The sequence below is a fragment of the Trachurus trachurus genome (genome assembly GCF_905171665.1).
Source record: "Trachurus trachurus genome assembly, chromosome: 17".
In the NCBI taxonomy this organism is placed as follows: Eukaryota; Metazoa; Chordata; class Actinopteri; order Carangiformes; family Carangidae; genus Trachurus; species Trachurus trachurus.
This window is the reverse complement of record NC_139900.1, coordinates 21334309-21359549: the sequence shown is the minus strand read 5'-3', so window position 1 is coordinate 21359549 and position 25241 is coordinate 21334309. Positions and strand designations below refer to the sequence as shown.

At 41.6% G+C, this 25241-nt stretch overlaps 1 protein-coding gene across 1 annotated transcript in view; it reads right to left on the bottom strand.

Annotated features, from left to right (window-relative positions):
- The window catches only part of astn1 (astrotactin 1), a gene marked incomplete at both ends in the record, with an annotated part of 556709 nt that overhangs the window by 71806 nt on the left and 459662 nt on the right, over window positions 1-25241 (bottom strand). The gene's annotated exons all lie outside the window — the stretch shown is intronic.

Below are 25241 nucleotides of genomic sequence, written 5' to 3'. Positions count from 1 at the left end.
TGAAATGAGGACAGGACCTAGGATGGAACCCTGTGGTGCACCAGTGAATAGATGTGAGTGGAAAAAAGCCTGTAGCAGAGAGGTTGTAATGATGAAAATGAAGAACAATCACCCCAGCTGACCTCAACAATGATTTAGAGGCTAAGACAGAATAATATGATCTGTTGGTCCAATTAAGCATCGAGGTTCTATTGTACAAAATGACCAACTGTGGATGTCTTACGCTACTTGACAGTGATTTTCTGAGAGGGAGTCAAAAATGCAGAAACAAGAAGGTGTTGGCTGTATATAGTAGCGTAAGTAGCTTTCTTCTACAGCAGATTTGCTATTGGTATGCATGTTACTTCAGCCTCCAGCTGTACTGTATATGAGACAGCCCATCAAGATGAGTGACAAGTGGTGGTACATCAACCTTGACTGGTGATTATGTGGACTTCTGTGTGCAACAGATCTATAAAAGTTTACTATTTCTAGGTTTGTTGTTGGTGTATTATGTAAATATGTATCACTTATTCTCCTTAAAATGATATTTTGTCTCAGACGCAGTAGCTTCATCTGAGAGCAACAAGACAGGAAAATGTGCTTCCTACAGAAAGTTGCTGCAATATAAAAGCTCAAGCATACATGCCCATAACAATGACAGCAAAGACATTTTTCCCTAATAACTCTGATTCCTGTACCTCCTGCATGCTACATACTCAGTAAATCCATGGTAAATATAATGCATTTTTATTTAATATCAAAATCATTTTATATATTTGGTTAGTAGAAAGAAGAAAGGTTATTCTATAAGTGTAAATTGACATGAAGAAAGAAAAAAAAATCACATACTATCACCGCAAATCCATGCAAGCATGTCATTTACAAATATTCTGACAAACAACACATCTCTGAGTCAGAAAATATCTTAATCCAAATATAGCATCCAGTTTATGTGTTTGTGTGTGCGTGCATGAGTGCCGCTACCTTGTCATTAAAAAGAGATTAAGAATGTAAGTGCCATGGAAACGTCAGCATTGGCCTACGCATGGTTGTGTTGGTAATTGTCACCTTGTTGATTATACTGTAACTCTTCTCCCACACAAATATACACACCCCTCGTTTTGTCAAACATCTGCTCAGTATCACAGCTTTTCTGAAGTCATATACCGTGATTGACAAGTACATTTAATTTAGCTGAATAAAGGTGAAAAAGTTTCTGCTGAACCACGAAAGAGAAACTCTCAGCATAATTATTTTGTTTACTCAGGGTGACTCGGGGCATTTGGAACTGAAAAATAACTCAAATGATTTATTTTTAGATCACAAGGTTAAAAGAAAAATAAAACAAAAAAAAGCAATAGCTACAGTAATGTGCTAAACAACGTCATTCTGGGAAATTCAATATTCAGATGTAGTCGCACTGAAGTTCTTTGATAACACAGCTGCATCCTGACCCAGTAGTGGATTATAAACCAAATTAACAGGTGTGTTTGTGTATAGTTGTGTTCTCTTTTCGTGTGCTTATGGCTGAGCTCTTTTTAAGAACTTTAAACTTTATTTTATTCCTCTTTCTTATTCTTCTTTGCTCTTGCTTTTAACTCTATGTTTAATGTTTACAATTTTTTTTATTATTTGTTTTTATGCTATTTTATGCTGATCTATTTAAATGTTTTGTCTTTATGTAAAGCACATTGAGTTGCCTTGGTATAAAATGCGCTATATAAATAAAGATGCCTTGTCTTGTGTGTCTTTATGCACCTGCACATACTAAAGTCAGAACTCCTTTCTTGTTCATTTCTAATTCCCGTGCTAGATGTGGATCTCTCTGCATGTGTATGACTGAACGTGTCTTTGATAATTCTAGTTTGGGGCTTCAAGGCCTTGTGATAGGGCTACTGAGACCAGTGGGCAGATAAGGTCTTAGCAATCAGAGGTGTGTCAGCTCTGGTCGGCCACACAATTTGACCCCTGAGAGGCGTGTGTGTGCGCTTGTGTGTGAGAGAAAAGGCTCTCTGCAGGCCATGATTTCATGTGGCTAATCAAAGGAAATAAAAAAGCAGCTTAGGCTTTTGTTTGTAGTGTTTGCAAGTGGGTGGGTAGAAGTAAATCAATGAGAAGTATGGAGATAAGGAAAAAAGAAAAACATGGCTCGAAGGCAGCTGTGTGATCTCGAGTGTGTCTGGATGCATATGCAGGAAAGTATTTGCATTCTCAGACTTCATTCATCCGAACGTTGCCAAGGATGTCGACGTCCTTGCACTCCTGACCAGCCAAACTTTAATCTATCCTTGTCAAACTGGCTCACTTCCCGCTAATCACCACTCATCATCCTCTCTTCACTTGCCATCTCCTGGCAGATGGAAATTAAATGTGGCAGTCACATTAGGACAGCTGGGCGCCTTTTAGGGCAAAGACGATTGGCATTGATTAGTTCAGTTTAGTTTTGGTTTAGTCCAGGAGAGCTCGGTGTCAGCTGGGACGGGAGGTGAGCTCAGAAGAATAGTCAAACAGTTGGACTTGGTGGCCAAATGTAAGATAAGATAATAAGATTTATTTGTCCCACGATGGGGAAATTTACAGGGTTGCAGCAGACAAGAAGAGAAGAAATGTATAGCTAATGATAATAAATAGCAAATGGCAATGGCAGTAAAAAGACAGCAGTATTTGTAATAGAGTATGATTAAATTAAGAAGGAAATAAGTAAATGAATAAATATCAATTTGAAATACCTGTAAGGTTTTGGTGTAACTGGACCCAAAAATGGAGATGCGAAAAAACAAATATGCTCGAACAAAAAGATATGGTAAAACATACGCAGGGTCCACAGTCAGGAACACGCAGGGAAAACACTGGAGCACAGGGAACACAACACAGACCAACGAACAAAAGACAATGGGAAAACACTTAACGAGACACAGGTGGTCCAATCAAACACAGGTGAGACACATGAGGTAATCACAGGAGGGAGCACACAGGAAGACAGGACACAGGACTTCAAATTAAACAGGAACTAAATGGGGGGATGAGAGACAAAAACAATGACAGGACCTCTACCAAGGCTATACTAATGTTTCTTTCATACCACTTTAAAGCAGAACTATGCAAGTCGGCCGGAAATAGCTCGTTTCTTCGCTGGTTTCTCTTTTTTTCCCTCTCCGGAGCTCCCCCACAGTCCTGGGAGACACATGTCACTGTCGTAAAAAAAAAAAAAACTTGCCGCCACCACCTCCTCCACCCCCTACACGTGCTTGTGTTTACAAGGACGATAGAGAGCGGTGTTTGCCAAGCCCTGCTAACACGGAGCTAACGCTAACACGGAGCTAACGCTAACATGGCCACACACAGACACAAAGACACACGCATTGGCCTAGACCCCATTCACCTCATAATAGGTCACTCAACCATCACAGTGTCTCTGAGCCACAATAATTACAGCCGAAATCCTACATAGTTCTGCTTTAAACGGACCAGGGTTAATTTCTTGGTGCTGTTTTTCTTTAATTTTCTCATTGTACGAGTGAAATTTTCTCTGCCTTGCTGCCTAACCTGATGGTCATATTAAACAGCTTGCTGAGCCATGTGCATTTTTGCAGAAAAGGCAGTGTGAAAGCAGATAAATAATGATAGTGACTGATAAATGCTACAATGTTACAACTTTCAGCTCCTGAATCGAACCGAGTCCTCTTGGTCAGGTGTGAAAACCTAAGACATCGCATTCATGAGAATGGGACAAACATGAGTATGTAAACAGCAAAGACAACGAGGTCAGTAATGATCATATCTCATTAATACAGCTCGTTAAGATCCAATTAGTGAGTCACTGTAGGAGTCCATGCCATCATTTCCAAAGGTCTTCATTTTTTACACATGCAACCTACAGAGCTTAATACAGACTAATACGTCCAAGTAGCAGTATAGTTTCTAAAACTCAGTTTGAACTTGAAAACTTATCAGCAGGAGAAATGTAACAAAAGAGATGTGTTATTACAAACACATATTAGTCTTGATGTAGCCTTAATAAATGTAAACTGTCCCTCCTCTGTTATTCTTCTCATTGCTGTTATCTTGCTGTCACTAGGGATCATGGTAGATCTTGCTCTCCAAAACTCGCTTTAAAGTAGACATATTATGTCCCATTTCCACAAATTAAAATAGTTCCCAGGTGTCTTAAAGACATGTCTGTGACATGCTTTGGTCAAAATCCCCCAAGGATCAAACATCACAGCTCTTTCCATCCTCTCAAAACAGCCCTGTTCAGAACGGCTGATTTCCGTGCCTGTCCCTTTAAATGCAAATGAACCACTGCTTGCCCCCTGCCCCACCCCTTCTACCAGTCCCAGGTAGGGGTGTTATTATATAAATCTGAAAACTAGTTACATCACTGGAAGACAACTGAGGGAACAGCTCGTAAAACCACATGGATTTCAACCTAGGGAGACTGCACATTACAGATTTTTTTTTGTCAGTTCTCACATTTTGGGGGCCGGAAGGCAAGACAAACACCCAAATATATGTTAAAGAGCCTTCATAAAGTGATATTTCCATAATATGTCCCCTTAAAACCCTTGATTTATTCCTTTGTTCATTAGACAGAGGATGTTGTGAGAGCAGATGAGCCTTGTAACATTGTCACTCCCGAGGTCACTCTCGTGTGAATTTCCAGTATTCTCTGTATTTTTTCGAGGATTTTGCTTTCAACCAACTCTAAACACAGCCACCATTCGTAATTACCTCAGGGAAACAGAAACACACCAGTGCTTTTTTCCATTGTTGCGGGTTAACAATATTCACTTTCTGGTGAGTGGGCTCAGCGGCTGTGGTTTTGCACATAACTGTTATGCTGTTCCAACCTAGAGGTAAAATGGCCCTCAGGAACATTCTGTGTGAAAAGCGCCCCTCTCTCTCTCTCTTAAAGCAGAAGTATTATATTTGTGTTAATATAAGTCTTAAATAGTTATATCTTCTGACAGCAATCACTTATATAGAGTATTTGGTCTGAAACACGGGTCCGTCAGTCACTCTGCTCTGCTGTAAGCTGAGGAGAAAACTTTCCTTGTATCCTACAACCTTTATCCAATTAGAAGAGAGAGAACAGCATAAAGGGGCGGTCCTCTCTGTGTGTGCGGCCAAGGGATGTACGTGAATGTGGTGACGTAGGGACGAGGGCGGGGACTGCTAACTCCATCGGCTGACAGGAAGTTAGCCAAAACGACCGGATCGCTTACTTCTGCTTTAATGAATCACTGACATACATTAAGAGTCACTTCAGACTCGCCCGACCAGCTCCACTGCTGAAGAGCTGTGTGCAACAGCTGAATGACTGTTTGCTCATGTCTTGACCGGCTGCTTTACTCTTTATAAGTTGACACATACAATATCCGTTACCTGATAACAAGTCTTTTAGCTGCTAAACTGACTAAATGTCCTTCACAGTCACAACAGATATCAGAGAGCAGCTACTCTGTGCTTTGTGCTTACTGGAGAAAATTGAAAAATGTGCACAAATGATGTTGCACATGAAAGATTCCGTGTGATGTCCACAGGCGCGAGGCGAGGGACACAGATGTGTTTAAAGTGGCAGGCAATCTGGTTTCCTGTCTGGATGTCTCTATTCCAACTTCTTGTCTTCCCAAGGTGAACTACAGGTTCTGTTATTCATGGTGCATTTTCTTTTCTCCTATTGCATAAACGAAAACAAGAGAATGTTGCACTCATCTTTGAACTTCACTTCACCACGTCTTTCTCCTTTTGTCGTGTCTACTTTTGCTGCATTTCCTCTTTCTGGTTTCCTTTTTTTCAACTCTGTAAAAGTCACAATCACACCTTTTTTTCCCCCAACACAAATACAAATATATGGTGGGTGTGTTTGTGGGTATAGGGGGGCTGCAATACTCTCTGCTCTGCATCTCCCTAATAAAACGAGAAAACCAATCTCTATTCTCTCACATTTCCTGACACTTCCTCTGCCTTTGAATTCTCACTACCTGCCACATCTTTTTCTCACATTTATATTCCCTCCCTCCTTCCCTCTGTCAGTCTTTAGTCGTCTTAAAAAAAATCAAAAACGGCGCGTTCACGCACTTATCTACGCATTTAAACCGCTGTCAACTTCAGCCTGTGCCTCTACGTTTGGGGAGGCCTAATGACTAACAAGATTTTTTTGCTTTGAAGAGGATAGATGCTGAGGAAATTGCACAAACAATCACAAAGCTCATTAAATGTAATCTGTGTTTGACAGAGTCAGACACTCCACACAAAAGGAAAGTGATGACAGGACAAAATAGAGAAATAGAAGCTCCCTCTCCGCTTCCTCCTCCCTCAAATACAATTTTTGATCCAATTTTTGCCCCCTAACTTGATTTATTACTGGCCGTTGGGGTGAGTGCAGAGTATGTTTGTGCATCTGTGTCTGTGTGTGCAACATTTTCATCCTGGTGTAAACACACTTCAGTTGTAGAGGTGCACAGGAATACCAGAAGTTCTTGGGGAAAAAGTGAAACAAGCCAAAGAACGACTTGATAATTAACAAATTATTAATGTGCAGTTCCTGAGCAACTCTGAAGGACAATATAGTAGCTAATGATGAGATACTAGAAACTGTATTAATGAATCATGTGGAACAGAGTAATGACCACTGGCCTCATAACTCTGAATCAGCTGCTGAGTCGAGTAACAACTCATTCATTACTCACTAAATAATGATTTCTTACACTGTGCAAAGCCTGATGAAGTGACACATCATACAGAGTAATTACTGAGTAGTTGCTCATTACATCATGATTATCAGACTATTACCTGCTTTTTCTTTAGCTGAGAGGTAAAGCGACAAGTCACGCAGAGAGGTGTAGTTTTCATCGCAGATACTAATCAGTAACAATGCATTAAAAGAAATTCAAAGCTTGAATACCATTGAAAGTCTTTTGTTACAGTGGAAACTGCTCATCACGCTCCTTATTACACTATTATTTCCCCTTGTATGCTTCCAGAGCTTGAGGCAGAATGATTCTTATACAAATGCTATTCAAATGCTGCATTGACTTTGGGTCTCTTGCTTCTCTGACCCTCTTATCTTCTCACAGTGTGTGTGTGTGTGTGTGTGTGTGTGTGTGTGTGTGTGTGTGTGTGTGTGTGTGTGTGTGTATGTGTGTGTGTGTGTGTGTGTGTGTGTGTGTGTGTGTGTGTGTGTGTATCTCCCTCACTCAAGTCACAGTGTGTGGCGCATCACATGACTGGTGCTGTACAGGCTAAAAAAAAGTTATACCAGATAAAACATAGAGTCTCAAATGAATTATATATAATTTATAGGATCTAAGTGAGAGTCAGGATGAGATATCAGGTCTGGCTCATGTTCTATCTGTCAGTGAACTTGCCCACTGCTATTTACCAGAATACCCCATATATATTGGGGTGTTTGTCTTGTCCTCCGGCCCCCAAAATGTGAGAATTGACAAAAAAATCTGTAATGTGCAGGCTCCCTAGGTTGAAATCCACGTGGTTTTACATGATTACTTGCATAATCCCACCCCTACCTGAGATTGGTAGAAGGGGTGGGGCGGGGCAAGCAGTGGTTCATTTGCATTTAAAGGGACAGGCACTGAAACCAGCCGTTCTTCTGAACAGGACTGTTTTGAGAGGATGAAAAGAGCTGTGATGTTTGATCCTTGGGGTATTTTGACCAAAGCATGTCACAGACATGTCTTTAAGACATCTGATAACTATTTTAATCTGTGAAAAGGGGGCATAATATTTCTCCTTTAAAGTCTGGAAAGTGAAATTGGAGTTTTGTTTCAAAATATATTAAAAGTGTTCGAAATTTATTGATAAAAACATGCAAAAAGACTCATTTCTGTACAGTGCTTAATTTTAGAGGTTAGGGTTTCACAGTTTTGTTTTTAAGGGCAGGCTTACAGAGGGGGACGCCGTGACGCACTGGCGTCCCTACTTTCATAACTCCTCCCATGTGCACAGTAATATTATAAATACTTCAAGAATGCCAACGAGCGTCTGCTGCCACTACCCCTGGAGCTACCAGCGCCGCCGGAGCTACCAGTCCACTAGCTTGGTCTCTGTCTTAATAAAATGTAATGCAGACTTATCAGGTCATTGTAAAACATTTATTTATTGATGTAAATGTGGTGTTATTTGAACATAGTCTACGTATACAGATCCCAGAGGCAGCGCTGCTCTCATGTGAAACATGAAGCTCCACTTTTAATTCAAACAAACTAATGAGACAGCCACAGTGGGACCAGCCGGCGCCCGGTGGCAAAACTCTAAATGCCAAAACAGCCACAGTCCAGGTGAACCTCTGCAGCGTCCGTCCCACAGCTGACCGCCACAGCAACGGCTACACCGGCAACAAAACTGAGGGGCGCCACCGTCAGCAGACGAATCTCCGCTGGGGAGCATACGTCAGTCCGACTGCCCAAAAGTCCGACAGCTCATTTCTCCGACTACTCATTCTACAGTGTTAAGGTTAGGTTTAGGGTAAGGTTAAGGGTTAGGGCTACTTAAGTCGGAGAAATGGGAGGTCGGACTAATGGACGCAAAAATAAAGAAATGTATGGTCGGAGAAATGGGTAGTCGGACAGACGCCATGCGCCCATCTCCGCTTGCCCTGATAGCGTTAGCTCGGCGGCTAGCACTAGGCCCGTTCGTCCTGTGCTGACGGTGGCGGCCCTCATTGTTGTGGCGGTGTAGCCTTCAAGGCTCCCGTTGCTGTGGCGGTGAGCCGTGGGTCCGATGCTGCAGTGGCTCGGGACCACGGAGGCTCGGGGTGAACGGGACGAACGGGGCTAGCCGCCGAGCTAACGCGCTAGCGCCGGGCTATTAGCCGCCGAGCTAACACTATCAGGGTAGCGGAGATTTGTGTGCTGACGGCAGCGGCCCCAGCATATTTCCCTCACTGCTCAGTGTGTATCCGAGACATTCAGATAAGAGCTGGACTCAGACTCAGGCTCAAGCCCGTAGCTGCTCGGGTACGATGTGACAGTTAGCAGTAGCATCAGCATAGTTGGCCGGCCGGTAGGCCAGTTGATTGACAGTTGAAACTTGACGAAGCTCAGCAAGTGGCTGCAGCAGACATCCAGAGCTGCGAGAACTGCCTCATTTAGTCATGATTTTAAAACCTAATTTCACCTACTAAACAAATTTTTCTAGCATCCAAAATTGGCAGGATGGTTAATAGGACATATGTCTGGGATGTGATTAACTCAGAAAACGAATCCAGTGTCACTTTTCAGGGACTTTAAACGGTCCTTGCCATTGGCTGCACAGCACAACTCCATATGAAGGATCCTGTTTCAGAGTGGGGAAGAATTGATTTCCTGGATAACTGTTTCACCCGGGTGTGAAACAGTATACATAAAGTGAATCAATACATTACGTAGTGGTATCACTAGTGATGGAATCAGAACAATTCTAATACAGAGTACTGAGCTGTACTCCATCATTACATCGCCATGATGCAGAGAAACTACAAGCCGTGATGATGTAATTAAAATCCCTGGTTCCACTCTCCACTTTAAACTTTCCCCACAGACGGTTTTTGGATGCGGCCTGGAGGAAACCAATCTTTTCTTCCAGCTGAGACCTAATAGGCTTCGCTAAACTGTAGACACAGGACAGATGCATGATGGGAAACTCCCAGCATGAGCATGTATTTGTATATGTGTTTAGCCTATCCGTGGGTTTGTGTGTGTGTGTGTGTTAGAGTGGGTATAAAGCTGGGGATTTGGGGCTGCTTTGACCCATGCTGTACCGAGCAGAATGACTCATCATCTCTATAATACACAACAGATGGAGCTCAGAGCTATTCAGAGTCATACGATACCTCTACATCCACTCCTTCCTCCCACACTCCTCGGCGAGAGATAACTCCTGCTCGTCTGCCACTGACTGACTCAAGTCGCTCCTCCTGTTTACCCCCAAAAAATATACTTTCAAGTCTATAAATGTTTATGGACCGTGAGAGAAAGATGAGAAGAAAGAGGGGTGAGAATCATCTGCTTAAGCATGTAATCTTCAGATGTTGTTTGTGTTAATATATTACAGCGTTTTTTTTGGAGGGGGGGGGGGGGGGGGGGGGGGGGGAGTCAAAGCCTTCATTTCCTGTCTCTCACAGACCGGCAAGATCCGCTCCATTATATTGCCTTTCATCAGACTTCTTTGTGAAACGATGACTCATTAAACCATCATTCATCTTTGTGATCAAAGCGCGTGATTTTAGCCCCTGACACCATCAGCATAATTTTTAACAGAGGCTTTTAAACTAAATGCCTGACTTGACACCTCGGTGGCTCCTGCGTTTCCCAGCATGATCCCGCCTCTCTTCCACGCTGTGTGGAATAATATCATTTACTGTGACTCCACTCACCTCTGTAATTGTGTGCGTGTGTGTGTGTTTGAAGGAGGAGGAGGTGGTACCATTATCCACCACTAGATGGTGCTGGCGGATCACCGACTCGGCGGCAAGTTTTTTAGAAGCAGCAGGCTAAGAATGTACATGCTCCACTGTTGAGCAGACAAAAGCAGGGCAAATCATACCTAACCTTTTTAAATGTGCTTGGCTGAGATGAACATTACATGCTTATGGAAAGCAATCATGAGCTGCGGCTGATCTGAAAATGTCGGAAATCAAAGCAGGCAGTAGCTTAGTAAATGGAAAGCGGTGAGATGGAAAACTGCATTAAAATAAAGGGGGGCTGGAGAGGGGGGAGGGGGGGTGCCTGTTGTATGTAGACGAGAAAAATGATAAACAGAATTAGAGAGAGCAAAGCGGAAATGGAAAGAGACACAGATAAACAATACTCGGGGTGTGCTGTGTGTCTGTCTCTGTGATATATTCTGAACTCCAAAAACCTGCAAAATGGAAAAACATCAGAGCGCTTAAACAAATCTGTGTGACAGGCAAATCTCCTCAGATGTATTGTGCAGTTTGTCTCCGCATGTGTGCATATATGCGTGCATGTCTGAAACGACACCTTCCCAGGCAGTCACATGCAGCGTGGACCTGATAAGTCGTGGCAGCGGGGCGCTGCTCTGCCCCGATCCAGCTCAAGCTAAACCGTAGGTATAAAAAAAAAGGGAAAAAAAAGTGTGCATCTTTCTGTTGGCTTGCAAAGCCACGCTGAGATCTGGTGTGATTGCCTTTTTTTGCTCACATTCTTCCACGCAGAAGCAAAGCAAAGATTTTCTTTTCTTTTTCTTTTTTTTTGTCACTGTGCTTGTGTGTGTGAAAGAGAGGGAGGTGCAGAAGCAGTGTGAATATGTATGTTTTTTTGTGAGAGTGAGAAGCTGATAAGTTGAGAAGACAGACTGAGAGAGAAATGTGTGTGTGTCTAGTGTGGGAGGATATGCATTAGCATGTGTACACTCTGCAGTGGAGCAACACTTGAACTCCCCTGTGTGTTCATGTCAGCAGCACAATCAGACACTTCAACATGACAATCAGCACCAACTCACCAGCCTCCAGCAAACAGTACAGATCTATATAGCTATATGCAAGTGCCTTTGAATTCACTTCTTAAAGGGATACTTCACTCAAAATTGATAATTCAATTCAAATTCAATTTTCTACTCACTGTCATCCAAAACGCACACTATGAAACATCCACATACCTCCATGAGGTACCTCCATGAGACTATGAAACATCCAAATACCTCCATGAGGTATTTGGATGTTTCATAGTGTGCGTTTTGGATGATTCAAAAGTGAGCTCTATCCGCCGCCATTATATGAAAATTTGTTGCCAGCCGGACCCCGCCTGGATCTCCTAAAGCGTTTTAATAACTCTGAAAGTTCTCCAAACCCTTCCTTGGCATGACGGTGAGTAGAAAAATTGGTGAATTATCGATTTTGGGTGAAGTATCCCTTTAACACAGTCAGATCTACAGTATATACATGCAACTGCCTCTAAATTCACTTCTTAAAGATAAAGATAGAGACAAGTTATCATTCACTACTGGCTCTGTTGGATCACTGTGGGCTCAAGACTGCTGAAGGACGTTTGAGTGAGACAGTCAAACCCTGGTGCTAACTGTCTGACCTGCGCCTCAGCCCAGAGGGCACAACACACTTCCCTGTCGTATCAATTTACAAATTGCTAATTCACTGTTGTAACTGCTCATTAACCTCCAATTTATCACGAACCTCGAATTAAGGACTACGCAATTGGGAACGAAGGAAGCTGAGGAAACAGATTACAGTAATTTGCCTGATCATTTATTGGTAATTGCTAATCTGTTTACTGTTGAAGAACGGATGCAAAACACAGTCACAATAACTCAGCAGTCTTCAAATCTTTACAGCTGTATTATTCAAAGCCACCCTGTCAGAAGGCATACAGTACTGTTTATGTACTTCATTTAAATTAACAGGCTGTAAATGGATGTGTTGCTAATTCCTTCCCTCTTAAAATGCATAGAAAACACCAGAAAAGAGAATTCAAGATATTCATATTTCAAAGTTCAGACGGTGTAAAGGAGTGATTCTGATACAGGGCGCGCTGCAGTGCACTGGCTGGTGGCTGTTTTCAATAGTCTCCATCTGTGTGGCTCATGAGGATGCAGAGAAGTGGGTGGAGGCTTTATGTGTGAACGGTGCAGACTGATGCATTTCAAACCATCAGGAGGTCCAGTGTGTTTGCTGCAGGCCAGATATGCTAAATGATCTCGGCGCTCAGTGCTGTGCCACCTGAACTGATGCTCAAGTAAGAAATTATGCCATTTGGCAGCTCTGGTTTGCGATGCGCACAAAATAAATCAAACATGAATGTGGGCTGAGGTTTTTAAAGGCCATTGAAGACGTCATTTTATTAATTTACCACTGAGTGTATAAGCAATGGAGTTCTGACACAAACATCCTATTTTTTTTTTCTGTTGGTAGACTTAGTATTTTGTTTTATTTTACTGTTTAGAGATTTGGGGTGTTTTCTTATGCTTTCAAAAAAAATACAGTTGAAGCAGATGAGCCCTGGGAGTCCATGTTCAATAAACATACCGTACTTCAAGAGGAACTAGATTGTGTTGTTCTGTCCTTTCAAGCCTGTTTCACCTCTGACCAGCACTGATGGATGTTGTTGGTTGTGGATACATGTGCTCTGCTAGACCTGGAACCACATCCACCAGGGTCCTGGAGTGGGTCTGGAAGTCTCTCTAAGAAACACACTTCTCAGGAGATATTACGTTACTTTCTCAGGAGTTTTTTTTTTTAAACCAAAATTGAATTTCTGTTTCTCTACACTATAGTAATATGGGTTGATGCCATATATCTCATGTTTACTGTACATTACTGTAATTTTACTCTGCACCACATAGGATTACAAGACAACCTCACATAGGTGGGAGAGGATCCTTTTTACTCTGCAACAAGAAGAGGCCATTTGTGCAATGGTGATTACAAACAATGACATAAGGTTGAGAGAGATACAAAGCAAGGATGACAGTATCTTTGGGAATATTGAATCTGTTTCAATCGTTACAGTACAATTGACAGAGTGATGTAGATGAAAATATGTGGCCAGACAGAGAGGAACGTCTGGATGTGCAGGAATGATTACAGTACTCTGTAGAATGATTACAGTACTCTGTAGGTTCAGTTACTATACAGTATGAACTGCAGTATTGTTTACAGTTGTGCACAGCTCTACCCAAGGGTGTTTCTTATGTTTGTTCTAAATAGATGACTGCAGTGTATTTTTCTTTTGCACAATGCTGTGAACAAATTAGAACTGCAAAAAGCACATGCAGTAAAAAATGTGAAACACACTGTACGTATTCAGTGTCAGTTACTCCAGTAAATAAAGTAGGCTAAAGTGTAGCTTTAGGCCCCATTTACACACAACGCTCGCGGATGAAAACGGCAAAATATTTAATCGGATGTGCCTTTCATTTAGATGGCAACAGCGTTTTCGGGGCTTGAAAACGCAAAAAAGTGAAACCACCCTCCAGAGTGGAAATCTTAAAAACGCTCCGCCGTTGCATCTCTGGTAAAGGGTGAAAACGCACGGAGGGCAGCGTAATGACGGCCGGCGTACAGTCTGCCAGTAGTGTTGTGACGTTCACGAACGAACCGATTCTATTGATAGCTCGTTAAAATGAACGATGGGAACCGAGTCACAGCTGGGAACCGTTCTTTTTTTTTTAACATCTCTGTGTGTTCATAACAGTCAATTGAAGCTGCTCCATTGTCTACGTAAGTGGCGTGCAAACTCAGATATTAGTGGGATATCTAATTTTGTATTATTTTGTTCCAAATCTCACCCCATTATTTCCAAGATAAAATGAGTTACCACCAGGCTGGCTTCTTAAAACTTAATAAATATTTAAAAAATCAGTCAAATGAGCCAGTTTTTTGAACGGCTCTTTGAAAGGAACGGCTCACCAAGATCCGGCTCCCCTCAAAGAGCCATAAATCCCATCTCTATCTGCCAGAAATCAAGAGGACGAAGAAGAATACACAGGCGTGTGGACTTGGTGGTGTTGTGTGTTGTGCGGCACGCTGCCACCTAGGCTCCTGGCGTGCATACAACATTGAATTACACAGACTTTTGCGTCACCGTATGCACGCTGATTTCCACCCCAAAAACGCTTGTCTAAACGCGGAATAAAAAGTGAAGACACGACGCCACTTTTGCGTTTTCTGTTCGGATAATTTCCGTATAAACGTAGCCTTACTGTAATTTTCACATGGCTGTATAGTGCATAGTGCTGTCTTGAGCATTTTCTGGTATTGTCACCAAGACCTGGCCTTTTTGCATTAGAAAACACTTAGAGAATAAACTATCCTAATGAAAACATGGCAAAGCCGTTTGACTATCTTGTTCATAAACAATGGTGTCAAGACTTCTCATTTTGATGACACTGACAGTTTCACTGACATGAATACTTGCTTTAAGTTCTGGTTTTGGATTTATAGAACAAACATCCTTTTGCTCTCAAGACTATTTCAATGCTGTGTAAAAAAGTTACCGAAAGTTGAGGATAAACTATCACAAACATCAGAGTTTTGTGCTTGGCATGGACGGAGAAGGTGGCATATCCACAGAAAGATGTAATAGAGACCAGTTTTCAAATAAATGTGTTAAGAGATTTTAGGACTTGTTTTGGCATGACAGAACAGGTTGTAGAAAAAAAAAATACAGTATATACATATTCCTCTCACTGAGGCATGGATCAGTGCATATGGAAAATGGAAAATATCTGCTCTTACATCTTATGCAGTAAACTACACAACCTGAAACTCTCCCAAAGTTCACCATCACTTTAACATACTGTACAATATATATGCAGCATTTCCCTGAACCGCTGCCCTTTTGTACCTATAGCAGGATTCAGAGTGGAGGCTTCTCACTGAGGCTCTTTATTCTGCAGCATTCAAGCCACCGCACATGCAGAAAATACCCACATGCAATCCCACAAAGTCCCGCAAGCCTTGATGGAAGCTTCATGTTTAAAGCGGTGCATGGCACGTGGAGAGCTGTGAGCTGATGCTGTTTGTCTAAGTGCTGATTAGAGCGGCTGACCGTGGCCCCGACAGGCCCATTAGTGACATCTCCTTCATGGATGCTGAAGGGCCCAGTAATGTCTGTCAGTGTGTTCTCCACATGTTCATCACCTTCACTCTCTTAACCTTTCACTGCTTTTTTCCTTCTTTATACATTAACAAGAACCTGCCTCAACCAGACTATATGAGATACAGAAATACCTACAATGTCCCCGTAGCCACTTATAATGTTGATGTAGATTTTCAATATCAGTCTTGGATTCAAATTGAATATGCAGTAATAACACTTATGAAATATAATGATGCTGAGATTTGCATCAGCCCATGAGCTATTAATAGCTCTTTTAGCAGTTTTAAACTGTCATTAACACGAAACGAAAATGTAGTCACATTCACACATGTACAACACACACACGGAGTTGGTTTCAGTGAGTAGTAGACATCTCTTTTCCAACAGTTAAACTTTTAAAATAGAAAATATATTTGCATTTTTTTTAATTAATCGGACTGAGTAAATGTACTTTTAGACATTCCACTGTGTACTTGAATTGATTTTATATGGAAAGCCTCAGACAGAAATTATTACATTCTTGTTCAAACAAGGCTTTATATTCTTGGAGGGATATATTAAAGGTCCCATATTTTTTCCTCATGTTTTATTTGAAGTGTTGATCTATAAGGAGATATATTTGTGGTTCTAAAAAGCAAAGAAAAAAAAACATCTCAGTGTACTTTTACATCTTCTCTCAGAGGAGCTGATCATTTTCTGAATGATCCAATAAAAATACAGGTGGTTAAAATCCTGCAAGACAGGCTGTGACTCCAGCTGGGCGTGGCTTAAGGGCAGAGCAGAGAGCTGTTTGTAGCCTCTAGTCCTGAAAAAATCATTTTAAGGCTCAGATTGTGAGCCTACGGTCTGTGTGCATCACAGTATTATTGTATAACCTAGACCTGCTTTGTCATCTAAGAACACAAGGACAACTGTTAACACCATGTTAACTAAACTCGGCTATTCATGGGGCTAAATTAATCAATATAGTCTAGAGGTGAGAAAAAAAACCGGAGGAATACAATCTATATGTTCCTTTCTATGGTGCATTCCTACATCAACCACCTATATGCATCAAAGTGGTAATAAGCACCTACAGTACTGTACATAGACACGTGTGCAATGGAGTGAGCTGAAAATGAGCGTCAGATGTTTTGATCAGTCAGGTGGAACATCAGTATACAGCCTCAGAAGGTCGGAGCCTCTTTGTGGTGTGTGTGCTGCACAATGTTAAAGAGGACCTAAGCAGGATTTTTCCCGTGGCTATGCTACATTTTTACCTTAATTAAAAAGCTCCAGAGTAATTGTGATTGTTAACTACATGACTTGTGACTTGTACGAGTGAGAATGGAGGCTCTCTGCCTTCCACCTGGCGTCTCATGGCTGAAAATCAACCTTGCAACATCAGTGTAGTACTAGGCCGGTGTCGCAGCTCTTATCTCTGCGGCACCGTGCAACACTCCGTAACCCATAATCTTTTGTTTATGACTTAAAGGGTCGTCCATATGAACGCGGGTATTTTTTAAAACCGTGTGGTTCTCTGCACGGTTTGGCCTTTCATCTACACGTAACCGCAGTTGTGGGCTCCTGAAACCGGAGTTTTTTGTAACCGGAGTCCAGGGTGAATTTTTTCTTCCTGTTAAGAGTGCTATCACCACCTACTGCTTTGACATGTGCATGACATTGTTTGAGGCGGATTTTGCCGTTTCATGTGGACGGGGATATTTTTTATCACACCAGTGGTGTGGACGGGAATTGTTTTTTAACCGGGGGCCATAAAAGTTTGGTTTCAAAAATACCCATGTTCGTTTGGACTAGGCCTAAGACTACACAAAAATACACGTTGTAACATCGTATATGTTACATAACGTTATCCACCACTCCATGGATTGATTTTTCGATGGCTCCGTTGTAAACAAATGCACATGGCCAGGAGGAGGATTAGCAAAACAGATGAAAAGCAGCCAGACTTGCATAGTTCCACTTTAAGAGAAATCCATGACGCACAAAGCCTTTGCACAGAAGTGTTCCCTCTTTGTAAATCAACTCAATTTATCCTCCTCTGCTAATGAACTAAAGATGCATTCATATTTTCTACAGGAGGCTCTCATCTGTCTTGCTTGGCTGTGTTTGGGCGGTCAGGGGGCTGCAATGTGGGACCTTCAAGTTCTAGTCAATCATTATGCTACAAATAAAAGGCGATATAAAACAGCAGCACACTGCTGCTTTATGATTCATGTCAAAACATCTGTATCTATTGCTTTTTACCTCAGCCCCACAGCAGCAGCACTGAGCCACATCACTTAGTCCATTGCCCTACTTTATATCACTGATGTACATTATCTCTTCAGAAAATTTTTTTTATTCAACATTTTATAACAACCATAATGATCACATGTGGGCTGCTATATACAGCCTAATACTCCTGTCTCTTTAGCATGTTCCAGCTGTGAAATAACACAACGCTGCATGCCACAATGTCAAAGGGAATGCCAGCTTTTACATTTGTATTTTATTGGTCCAGGATAAACACATATATAATAATAAATAATGGATGCTTGTATATATGGCTATGTGGAAGCAGAGATCCACATCAGGGTTTAAAAAGGATTGAACAGCAGTCTAAACCAGTCTCCACCATCTTGTGGGCATGTAAAAATAACCATTGTCTCAAATGTTTTGTTTCTACGTCTTAGTTCTGTCTTAACCCTGTCCCCCACTCGCTTCTCTCTCTTTGTCTCTAGCACTGCTCTTTCCATCCACCTTATCTGCTGTTCCACCTACAACTCTGTGGGTTTGCTGAGAGATTTTTAGCCGAGAGCGATTTATCACTTTTCTCCTGCTGCATGCCTCACAGTCAAAAATTACATCACTGGCTCTTTTCTCTCACTGATCTGTGAATTGTTGGCGGCTATAACGCTGAGCGGTGTGAACTCGCCTGCTACTAAAGACCAGAGTAATGTAGTGTAACAAAATGTTTCTTAGCTGATGCTGTTCTCATGTCTGTTTCTTTTACATCTCTGTAAGATAGGCGCTCTAGGAGGTTTTAATGAACCTGAGAGCCAGGAGAGAAACGAGCGAATGAGGTGTAATGATGTTAGAAGCTGCTGAGAAATAACATGAAGAATGACGAGAAAAGGCAAGGTTTTGCATCAGTGAAGCAGCGCCGCCTGAGACCTTATAAACCTGAATATCTGTCACCGACTACTGAAGAACTCCTGTTGACCTTTTCTTTCTTTTTTACTTTTGTACACAGAGGGAAAATGACATGTTGTTTTTGATGTTTTACACTATATTGTTGTCTTTTATCCTAGGCTTTTAATTTGAAATACTATTGGAGGCTGGTTAACAAATTAGCATATTTCCTCAAGTAAAATCATGAATGTGAATTAAAGGAGACATATTATTCCCCTTTTCCACAAATTAAAATAGTTCCCAGGTGTCTTAAAGACATGTCTGTGACATGCTTTGGTCAAAATACCCCAAGGATCAAACATCACAGCTCTTTTCATCCTCTCAAAACAGCCCTGTTCTGGTTTCAGTGCCTGTCCCTTTAAATGCAAATTAACCAGGTAGGGGTGGGGTTGTGCAAATTCGAAACCTAGTTACATCACTGGAAGACAACTGAGGAACAGCTCGTAAAACCACATGGATTTCAACCTAGGGAGCCTGAACATTACAGATTTTTTGGGCAATTCTCACATTCTGGGGGCTGGAAGGCAAGACAAACACCCTAATATATGTTAAAGAGCCTAATATGTCTCCTTTAAACCAGTATGTGCTCTATGGACATGTGCTGGTTTTCATATAACTGAGGCTAGTTCACCGTTTCAATCATAAATCTATGTATAATTATATCTAACACTGCATAGGTCAGAGGAAGACATAGAGAATATAACTATATGTGTCTAAGAGGGGAAATACATAATGGCTCTGCATTGATCTCTAAACTCTTTCTATAAAAGTAGGAATGGTTATAAAGGAAAACATCCCCACAGCCCAAGAAAGCAATGTTGTATTAAAAGTTATTATCATTGAGCGAATAATCAGCACAGCTTTTCATTTCTGCCTACTTTTCATTAAAAACTGAGAATACATGAAAGGTCAGAGAGCTATTGTTTTGAAAATTGCTGCTGGAGGAGCTTTTTTTGTAGATTGTGTTAAAGGCCACAGGAAACTCAGATGGCACATTCAGAAGAATGAAAAACAACTGCTGCTGCTGCTGCTGCTGTGTCACAAATATAAGCAGAAATGATTGAATGCAATAGTGGGGAAAGAAAGGACTGAACAGAAACATTAGCTCTGTTTGTCTGACAAGCACAAATGTGTCACAATAAGGTGAAATGATGATGATGATAAATTAAGACCATTTATAAATCAAAGTCAGTTATATACACATGCTATCAGTGTTTTAGGATATGATGTTAGAGAAGAAAAGGCATCTGTATTAACGGAGAGCCTTTTTATAGCGCTGCTGTTACTTTGTTGACATTAAAGTTTAAATCACCTGAGGAGCTTTGGTCTGTCTTCATTAAAACTGTGAACACTCTCCTATCAAACACAAGCAGCATTCTCATCCTGCATTCTCACTTCATATAAGCTACTCTAACAAGCGTCTGTTTGCCAGACTGACTGTTATATGACTGTGAGATGCCCTGGAGAAACAGGAGGAAATGCTACATGCCCACGTGGAAAAGGTTGTGGTGGTGGTGAAGTAGAGCGTGTCAAACAGGGCAGACATTCACAATGTGTAATATCTGTAATGAGTACATTTATGGTGGTCACTGGATACAGGTGGCTGATTTCTTGAGCCTTTTTTAAAGGGATAATTTAACATTTGCAGGGTGGTTTAGTCTAAAGACTGATGAGGTGATAAGGGAAAGATGAGAGAAAAACAGTAGAGGAATAGTAGAGGAAATATAATGTTTTGAAAAAAAGGATTTAAAAATTAAGGAAAAAGAAGAAGAAAAGTTTTACATATGGGCACCAGATAGAGATATTTAGTATTTTATCCTCAGGAGGAAAGGGGGGGGGGGCTTTTCTGGGTTTATAGCTGCACAGGAATCCTAGGAACTTCATTACTCACAGTCAGATATATAAACATTAAATACCTCGGACCTTACAGACGCTATCACTGCTCCAGTCAGAGCATCTTATCGCTTACTGATAATGAGTCACTGCAGTGTTTCCTGAAGCAGATGCTCTGCTCAGAGGGTGCATTATAACCTCTTGTATCATTAAACACAACAATGGCTGAAGCTGTTGGAAAGTGACTGTCACTTCCACCCACTCCCAAGAAAATGTACAAATCGCCCCCTTAAAGATGCATGCATCAAAATCAACAATGGATCCATTGAGTGCATATAATGTGAAATGTTACACCATTAATAAACCACAGAGATGGACCACCGAGCGCTGCTGTACTCCTCAGTTATATGGAACTTTTGGTTTTGCCCCATTTAGCTTATTGTTGTGGTTTTATGGCCCACCAACAATGGCCCTAACTCCACCTCTGTTAAACAATCCTTACAATGACAAACTGAGGACCATGGATTTAGCAGCTGAAGGGCCAGGTAGTTGATAAACACAGCAAAAAAAAGAGGATGAAAAGAGCTGTGATGTTTGATCCTTGGGGTATTTTGACCAAAGTATGTCACAGACATGTCTTTAAGACACCTGGGAACTATTTGAATTTGTGGAAATAGGGCATAATATGTCTCCTTTAATATTTACTTGTTGCAGGTATGTACAGTACGTGGTCAGAGTTAAAGTGGATAGCAGGAGGAAACTTTAGCCCAATCCCTGAGCCCCAGCCCTCACAGACTTAATTGACTTCAGCTGGTGACTGAGTGGGAGAGGCTGCAGGGCAATGGAAGTGCAGCCATGTTTGTCAGTATTGTGGAGTCAGGATGTATCCTGTTAAGGTTATTACTCAGCACCAACTGCCTCTGTACAGTGTGTGCAGGCTCTTACAGACAAGGACAGGTAACTGTCACATAATCACCTCACCTGTTTTCATCAATGGAATATGTTGATGAATAAATGTAAAGTGTGTAATGCAGCCTATGCTGGTGTAACCAATGGGTTCTTTTTATCTAATTTCAGCATAAATCCATTTCCACTTTGCTGCTGGTTCTAACGTTTACATGTTTTTTTGTTTTGTTTTAATATTCTTCTACGGGAGCTTTTATTTTGTTCATTTTGTTTTGATAGTGTGACCTTTCACCTATCTGTGATGTCACGTCCCGTTAACTGTAGCCTACGCCTCATCGATTTTCTCAGTCTGGCAATATAGGTAAGGCTACAGGGTGCTCTCACAAAGAAGACACTAAAACCCAGGTATCTGAGCTCCCTGATAGTGTTGTTTATTTTTGTGCCATGTATTTTGATAAGACATGTATGATTAAGAGTCTGGCAATATGCTCACTGTGAAACTGGGTTGAAGCTGTGCTGTGCTGTACACTTGCATTCCTCCGATGCCATGTATTTATGTCCCATCCTAAATGCCCATAACGTTAGAACCCATATGTAGTGTCACAACGCTATGAACTGTAGGAAATTCCCCTCGGGCAAACTCTGCAGAGCTGCAGACTTTCAGAAAGTCTTCATTAAGGTCTCAAAAATGTCTGAGAGCCCTCGTGCTCTTGACGACTTCATAGTGGGACAGCGCTAAGCCCCCGCGCACTTCACAGGAACGCGTCTCAAAGTCTGTGAGTGCGGACATTGAGACCGGGCCATTATTTGGGAGTTCAGTTTTCTCCGGCTGCTGTCAGTATCACAGTGCGCTTTACTTTGATGTCATGATTTATCATTTCCACTGTGTTTTCTGTCCTGTGGCCTCCCCCAACATCATTATATATGTGTGAGGGAGATGAAGCTGTCTGGGTGCTGTTTGGTAGAGATGAATGGATCTACTCTGACATTATTACCTTCTGGAAAACCCACAACAGTATTTTTATACTTAACAGCTTCAGTCCTGTGTTTACTGCTTCAACATCTTTCTTCTTTTCATGAAAGTGACAGACGACGTTGTGGATGAAAGAAACGTCTCTTCAACTCATCAGCATCCCTGGAAATATTATGATTGTCAAGTTCTTCTTTTATGCGACAATAAGCTCAGGGCAGGGGTAATTTATTTATGGTAATGGTAGTTTTTAGGGGGCAGACAGTCTGATGCAACACAGCAGAAGTCACCGGCTCGATTTTTGATTAAGAAGAAAAAAAAAAAATCTCATTCCTCTCCTAAGGGCTATCACCTTGGACATGCTTACTACAGTGGCTGCTCCAGAAATTACTCTCCATCAGGCGTGTTGGTGTGCCTCCTGGAGTTTCCACTTGCATGCGACACACACACACACACACACAAAAAAAGAAAAAAAATCACCAATGAAAGGTGAGGACCATAAAGGTCGACGATGCCATAGGGAATTTCTTTTTTTCACACCGATAAAGATCAATTTGAGCGTCTGAGGCTGTTGGTAATAAGATATAAGATGGTTGTAGGGGGACTTGTCTGCCAAAAATCTATAGCAGAGGCCATCCATTTTACTCTGCCAACTGGGAGTTACAGTGAAGACTCGACAGCAGCGTGCGTGTGCGCACACACAGCCGCACGCGCACACGGTGTAATAAAATGGTTTACACCTGCTTCTACTTTCTGTGGGATCTGCCACTGTGGAGCTGTGTGCTGGGATATTTTTATTTTAAACGTTTCCCCCTCCATTTCATTTTTTTTTATCATCTACATATTTATTCTCTGCAGTGTGTGGCCAGCCAGGTGCATTTGGGGCTCGGCCCTTATCTCCCCAAATGAGACTGGCAGCTGGCATTTTCTTCACACAGATTACAGAGAGGGCGAGAGGGAGGGGAAGTTTTCTTTGCGCTACTTTTATCGGACACGCTGCTGACCTTCACAGCGGGGTCTAGCACTGCTCCAATCACTAAACTCTCAACTCATCCAAACAAGTGAGGGAGAAATTGAAAATGGAGAATAAAAGTCATGACAAAGGCATCTTAAACTTCTGCTCTAGTGATATCCTGGAGAAAAAAAATCAGATCAGAGACAAAACAACTGTGAAAATAAATTAAACTTAAATGTAACTTAGTCTTAATTAACATTAATTTTATCTGTTAGATAAAAGAACCAGTTTGCTTCAACTTCTCTTTTAAGCTCTGACATCAACTCAAAAACATCATATTTTAAGATTCAGTATTTTGACACGCATGGCAGTATAGCCTTGTCTAAACGTGTTCAAAAGACAAAGTGTTACATTTCAGCTTGACACTTCTGATCAACATTTTTGCAGCCTGTCACATTTCACTGATCACAGCTGTGATTAATATAGTTTATATCTTATCCTTCCACTTAGTTCAAAAACCCATGGTCTCATTAGCGCCAACACGAGTCTCTGATGATGAAAATTATATGAACTACATTAGCAGATATTGTACATTTATAGCAATCGTTGCAGATGTGTCAGATATATAATAAAGGCACTCAGTGCATCATTACTTGTTAAATGTGTCATTAAGGTGACATTTCCACAACACCCATAAACCAGAGCAAGTATCTAGAGCCATAGCTGCACTGAGACTGCAGGCATGTCTGTGCATGTTTAGCAGGATTAATGTGCTGATAACTGGTGGAATTAAAGGGGAACTATGCAAGTTTGGTCGTTTTGCTAACCTTCCTCCTGGCCATGTGCTTTCAGCAAGAAAGCAATCCGTGGAGCGGTTTATAACGTGATTTATCATAGACTAAGTTACAACATATACATTTGTGTAGTTTTATCTGTCATAAACAAGAGATTACAGGTTACGGGCCGCGTTTGTGTTGCCGTGCCGCCAAGACAAGATCTGGGACACCGCGTCGGAGGCTCTGATATTACAAGGTTGGTTTTCGGCCAAGGGATGCTAGGTGGAAGGCAGAGAGCCTCCACTCTCACTCCTAACAAGTCACAAGTCATTTATTTAACCGTCACAATTACTCCAAAGATGTTTAATTATGGTAAAAATGTAGCATAGTTAAAGGGACAACGAGGAGTTTCTATTTGGTTATAAAAAAGTCTCACGTTAATGTGGATGAATCTCCGCTACCCACACTTGTTAATGGGCCCATTTTCGATAAATATATCGTTTTGTCTCTATCGTTATTTTGTTATTATTAGTGGTGGTGGAAATGCTGGTCGAGCCGACCAGCGTTTCCTTACTTTCGGTTTTGTGGCGAGTCATGAGAATAATGCAGCCGAATCGCCGTTTATGGTCGGAACTACGACGGTATGTGATCGTCTTCGGACCTCTGACTTTAATTCTTGATGAATGAAAACATGAGTCTGTCTTGCACCGGTCAAAGAATTATACGGTGCGCGCGGAGGCTCATAAATGTAGTGTGAAAACGCTTCGCTTTTCCAAAACTCCTCGTTGTCCCTTTAAGCTAAAAATCTTGCGTAGTTAAACCAACACTAAGGAACTTTTTAACCTTCATATAATATTTTCATAACTTTTGTGATGGTACATGGACTTACAACATGTTGAATGACACCTCTGTCATGGCCTGAAGGGGCACTAAGCAACTTTGAGGAGCATGGCAGGAACCCGGCTCTCACTTAAGTTTCACTTTCACTTTCGCGAGTCACGACGAGGAGGGAGCAGGTAATGCAGCACCTTTCCGTCGGATTGTGTATGTGTGTTTACTGAGAAGTGATC